Raw genomic sequence first — 6,001 nt, forward strand, 5'->3', positions numbered from 1 at the left:
CAGATATAATAACAAATTAAGAGCTCACCTCCCCCAAGACTATCTCTGCAACTCGTTCTTATCCCATAATGGTGGATCCCAATTAAAGAATGCATCACATCACCCTTCTCAGAATCCGTCCAAAGTTTTTTGGTGTCTCTCCAGCGGCTAACGAGATCCTGCTTCTTCCTAATATCAATATTTGGAGAGTCTTTTATCTTCTTCCAAATGTTTCAAAAAACAAAAGCTTTAGTTATATAGTATTATTATTTCCACACAGTTTATATTTTCCCATCTCACTTGCTGTAAATAATGTAAACGGTTCTGGGGGGGGGGGTTGTTAGGTATTATCGTAGTAGAAAAAGAAAAAGTTTTATCCCCCCTCCTTTCCATTTTGTTCCAACATACCGACTTAGATGTTATTCTTAGATGTTATCTCTTAAATCCATTTTTTTATCTTAAGAAATGGAACTAGGTGCGCTTGCGGAGACAGTGTCTAGGAGATCCGAACTCCCTCTGAAGGAATGGGTTTCCCAAACCCAAAACTGACTGTGCAGGCAGTTTGAAACAGGCACCAAAATCCCTATTTTTCCTTAGCTAAAATCCATTAACTTGAGCTCTGAGTCAATGTATAAACTAAAACCCTGCTGCTCAGAGCCCTCTCCTTTATCAGTTCATGACGGCAAGGATGGCCTTGACTGTTCCAGTAGAACAGGGATGACATGTCTAGGTCTTATCTTATGTCCTGGACACACTCTGACACACAGACCTAGTCTGGGAACAGCGCCAGAGTGTGTTCTTGGAGTTGGTGACCTCTTGCTCCAAGATAAGAGTAGGAACAGGAATAGCCTTTTATGGTCAGAAGTACAGGAAGGAATACCCTTCTATGGTTAAGAATACCGGAGCAGGAACATATGTGATATCAACCTGCGTGTATAGGCTGATGTGGTTGGATTCCTGGGGAAGGAGGGAGAGGGTGCCTGGAGGATATATATACTGCATGAAATTTCTCATTTCTTTGGACTTGCTGTGGACACACCACGCAGGTGCCTTTCTGCTGTTCTGGAGAGCAGAAATAAAGAACTCTTTCTCTGAACCAACCCTCGGTGTCGTTTGACTTCCTTCCTTCTGTTCGGGAGCAATGCAGAGGCCACCAATCGGTAAAGTCTAATAAGGCTACACCTCGGGGGCTTTCCATCCAGTGCCCCCACCCCTCCTTCTTTACGAACTCGGGGGGTGGTTTGTTGGGCACTGCGGATGAGACTGCATCGTCCCTTCCACCGGGAAGAATTTGGGAGGCTGATTACTCCCATCTCTCTCCCCTGCTATTTGTAAGGCCTCGTTGGACAGCCACTTTGCATTTCCTTTTCATTGGGATGGTTTTAGTTGCTGCCTCCTGTATAATGTTACGAGCCTCCATCCATAGTTCTTCAGGCACTCTGTCCACCAAATCTAAATCCTTAAACCTGTTCCTCACTTCCACTGTGTATTCATGAGGGATTTGATTTAGATTGTATCTTACCGGCCCAGTGGTTTTTCCTACTTTCTTCAGTTTAAGCTTGAATTTTGCTATAAGAAGCTGATGATCTGAGCCACAGTCAGCTCCAGGTCTTGTTTTTGCTGACTGTATAGAGCTTCTCCATCTTTGGCTGCAGAGAATATAATCAATCTGATTTCGATGCTGCCCATCTGGTGATGTCCATGTGTAGAGTCGTCTCTTGTGTTGTTGGAAAAGCGTGTTTGTGATGACCAGCTTGTTCTCTTGACAGAACTCTATTAGCCTTTGCCCTGCTTCGTTTTGATCTCCAAGGCCAAACTTGCCAGTTGTTCCTTTTATCTCTTGACTCCCTACTTTAGCATTCCAATCCCCTATAATGAGAGAACATCCTTCTTTGGTGTCATTTCTAGAAGGTGTTGTAAGTCTTCATAGAATCGCTCAATTTCAGTTTCTTCAGCACCAGTAGTTGGTGCATAGACTTGGATTACTGTGATGTTAAAAGGTCTGCCTTGAATTTGTAATGAGATCATTCTATCATTTTTTGAGATTGCATCCCAGTACAGTTTTCGCCACTCTTTTGTTGACTATGAGGGCCACTCCATTTCTTTTACGGGATTCTTGCTCACAGTAGTAGATATGATGGCCATCCGAACTGCTGAATTCGCCCATTCCCATTCATTTTAGTTCACTGATGCCCAGCATGTCAATATTTATTCTTGCCATCTCATTTTTGACCACATCCAACTTACCCAGGTTCATGGTTCTTACATTCCAGGTTCATATGCAATATTTTTCTTTACAGCATTGGACTTTCCTTTCGCTTCCAGGCATATCCGCAACTGAGCGTCCTTTCACCTTTGGCCCAGTCACTCTGAATCTACTTGTACTTGTCCTCCGCTCTTCCTCAGTAGCATGTTGGACGCCTTCCAACCTGAGGGGCTCATCTTCCAGCATCATAACTTTTATATGCCTGTTGTCTTTGTCCATGGAGTTTTCTTGGCAGGGATACTGGAGTGGCTTGCCGGTTCCTGCTCCAGGTGGATCACGTTTGGTCAAAACTCTCCACTATGACCTGTCCATCTTGGGTGGCCCTGCATGGCATAGCTCATAGCTTCTTTGAGTTATTCAAGCCCCTTCGCCACGGCAAGGTTAGTGATCCATGAAGGGGAGAATAAACAATGGGTCCTGTCAATTAAGCACAATGTGCACTGAAAGGGCTATAAAAATATGTGTAGATAGTAAAATTGGACTTGAAAATGGGTTGCTATATAGGCTGTGTGTCCACTAAATTCTTTCTCCTGCCCCAGCAGAATTACCCCAGATCTCCTGTGTCAGGTTTGATACTGGAGATTTGGCAACTCTATAGTTGAGGTAGAAGCTGAGGAGGACCTGATATAGGAGGGGTGGAAGTGAGAGGGAGCTGACTTCTGTTGTAAGTGGTTAGCCATTTTGTTTTACAAGCTGGTGGGGAAGTGAAGTTTGTGATGGTGGAATGTTCGTGGGTTACAGACGAAGCTACTTGGATGGGATTTGTTGGTGAATTGGGTTGTAAGCACTTAATATGTCTAATGGGAATACTAGGTCAGTGAGCTGAGGAAAGCTAAGAATCTGGGAGAATCACTTGGACTGGGAAAATGCTGCTGTCTGTGGAAGGGGTATTCAATGTGGGCTAATATTGGAGGGGGTGGATAACTGGGCTGCGGTTAGGGCAGTTGGTGAGGAAGTCCCAGGAGTCACTTGGGTCAGCTGTTTATTTAAAATATAGCTGAACACAGCAGGCGAGATATGTAGCTACAGATCAGTATGAACTCTTGACACTGAAATTTAGAAGCATTCATCAAGGCAGAGTGGGGTAGGGAAAAGATGCTGGAAGCATCTCAAGAACTGCCATGTAGGCTAGGTTCTTGAAAAATAATTTCACAAATTTTAATTTGGCTTTTGGCAGGCTCATTGTCTCATTACTGTCTCATTACATTTTAACTCTAATTTGAGTCGCTTTTGAAACTGACTGTGCCCACAGCCAGTTATCTGTTTTGTCTTCTCCAAAGAGTTAATGGGCTGAACAAACCCTGAGCCTTATACCCCTGGTGTAAAGGCATGTCTAAGGCCTAGGAAAAGCAAGCCTCATAACCATGTTTTGTAAAACCGTGGTCACATTGCTTGACATGTTTTTTGCTTCCTTCTTGTTGTGGTGAAGCTGACTGAAGGGCGAGGTGTGGTGGATGGAAAGTGCCTATTCTTGATACGCCACAGTTTGATATCTAGCAGCTATCTGTGGACTACTTATTTCTCTTTTGAACATCCTTTTCACTGACTTCCGGAGGCGGCGCGTTCAGCAATGGCGGTCCTCTTCAGTTGCTGAAGAGGGGCTCCGCGGAAAAGGGTCGTGCGCTGCGGCACAGCGACGACCCACTTAGAGAAACCACGGGTAGAGTGAGCCCGTGGCCGTGGGGTTCGGCGGGCACCAGAAGCGACCTCGGAAACGCAGAAGAGACCCCGTAAGGGGTATCGGAACGTGGAGGGGGTAGCGGTGCTGTGAATCCATCGCTCTTTCCGCGGAAGCGAAGCCGCGCGGCTGCTGCTGATCAGCGTTGACCTTTCTTCCTTGAACAACTGAACTGAAACAACTTACTCGTGAGTAAGAAACCTGAGGCTTTATTTGAACCTAATTTGGCGAAATTTGGCTGAAAGCGGGAGACGCTAAAAAGGAAGTCAGTCTTCCGGCTCTGTTTAAAGTTTCGAGCAAAGACTTTTTTAAAGCGGAAGCATTGAAAGGAGGTTAAAATAAGTTGGAATCTACTTTGCAAATTCGGTCTTGACTGTTTAAAAGCTAAAGAAAAGTTATAACAGTTTTATAAGTGGACAAAGACTGTGGTCCCTCTTTCTATTTTCCCGTGGATTACAAAGTTATGAAACCTTGCTCTCGGTCTGCCTGGATACAAGTAACATCGGACTGCGGTAACTGTATATAAAATATAAAGTCACATTGGGCTACTTTGTAGCTGTAAAAAAAAAGGAACTGTTGCATGCACCTTTGTTAAGAACTTTTATTCTCTGCAGTTAAAATTGAATGTGGAGGGTTCCCCCCCTGTTCTGGACTTTATTTAACTTTTTTTGTGGGAACTTAATGGTGGAAATTTTCCATCCTTCCTTCCTAATTTTTTGGGAGCTCCCCCTACTGGATTGTAGAATTATTAGTCTCTGAGAACTGCTGGTTGATTTGGAATTTTTTATATCTGAATGTTTACTTTCTTTTGGATTGTTTCCCATGGGATTTACAATTTGACCTTGACTCAGGGACAGCTGTGGAATGAGTGGAGCAGCAAAAACAAGGGCTGGAAAGAAAGCAAAACAAACTGAACTCTTGCAATCAACTTTGCCTGTGCAGTTACGTAGATCGTCTGTTCCAATTGTGACAGGTCTGCAAGAAGGACAATCTATACAGCCACCTCTTGGGGAGATGGCTGCTGGAGGGTTAGATCCTGTCTCTAAAGAAATATTGGACCAACTGGCAGCATTGAATAAGAAAGCTGATGAACAAGCAGCTAGATTTGATGAACAAGCTGCTAAATTTGACCAGGTGACAGCTTCAATCAATAAATTGACAGACCAAGTCACTAAGAATACACAGGCAATAGGTAATATCGAAAAGACTACAACAGAAAATCGAAAACTAGTCGAGGAAGTAAACACAAAAGCAGACGAAAATAAAAAGAGGATAGAGGAACTAAGAGGGGAGGTAAGACCACTGAGTAGACAGGTTACTGAACAGCAAGCGTACCTGTCCCTGGCAGAACTGAAAAATAGGGAAAGCAATCTCAGGCTTAGAAATATCCCAGAATCAGAAAAAGAGGACTTGATTGGCTTTTTGACAACAGAAATATCCAAGTTCTGGGGACTGGCAGAAGAGAAGGACTTTAAAATTGTCACCGCTTTTAGATTAGGAAGAGTGGTCAAGAAGGATAAACCAAGAGATTGCTTGATCATTTTGAGATCCAAGCAAGAAAAAGATAACATACTCGGCCTGCACTTTAAAAATTCATTGGTGAGTCAGGGAAAGACGGCAGAAATCTTCAGAGACATACCAAAACAGCTACTGGATTTAAGAGCTACATATAAAGACCTAGCAAGCTTATTGAGAAACAACACAATCCCTTATAGGTGGGAATTCCCTCAAGGACTATCTTTTACCCTGAAAGGGAGGAAGGTAAGAATCAGAACAGCAGAGGAGCAAGAAAAGTTCCTAAACGACCACGGGGAGGACCTTCGGAAAGGAGTAGCAGGAGCCTGGCCACCTCCTTCGTTTGGCCTCAACCCGGTTCCACCTCCAGATAAAGAAGACAAAGGAGACACTCCCACTGACAAATAAATCGATCCAGGATGTCTCTGCAGTTTCTTAGTTGGAATATTCATGGTGCAAATTCTCCCGAAAAAAGGAAAAAGATTTTTCATATATTGAGAAAAGAACAATTGGACGTCATTTGCCTTCAAGAAACACACGTGACTAGGCTCCACAGGAGAGTG

The sequence above is a fragment of the Podarcis vaucheri genome (assembly GCF_965113315.1).
Source record: "Podarcis vaucheri genome assembly, chromosome: W".
Taxonomy (NCBI): Eukaryota; Metazoa; Chordata; class Lepidosauria; order Squamata; family Lacertidae; genus Podarcis; species Podarcis vaucheri.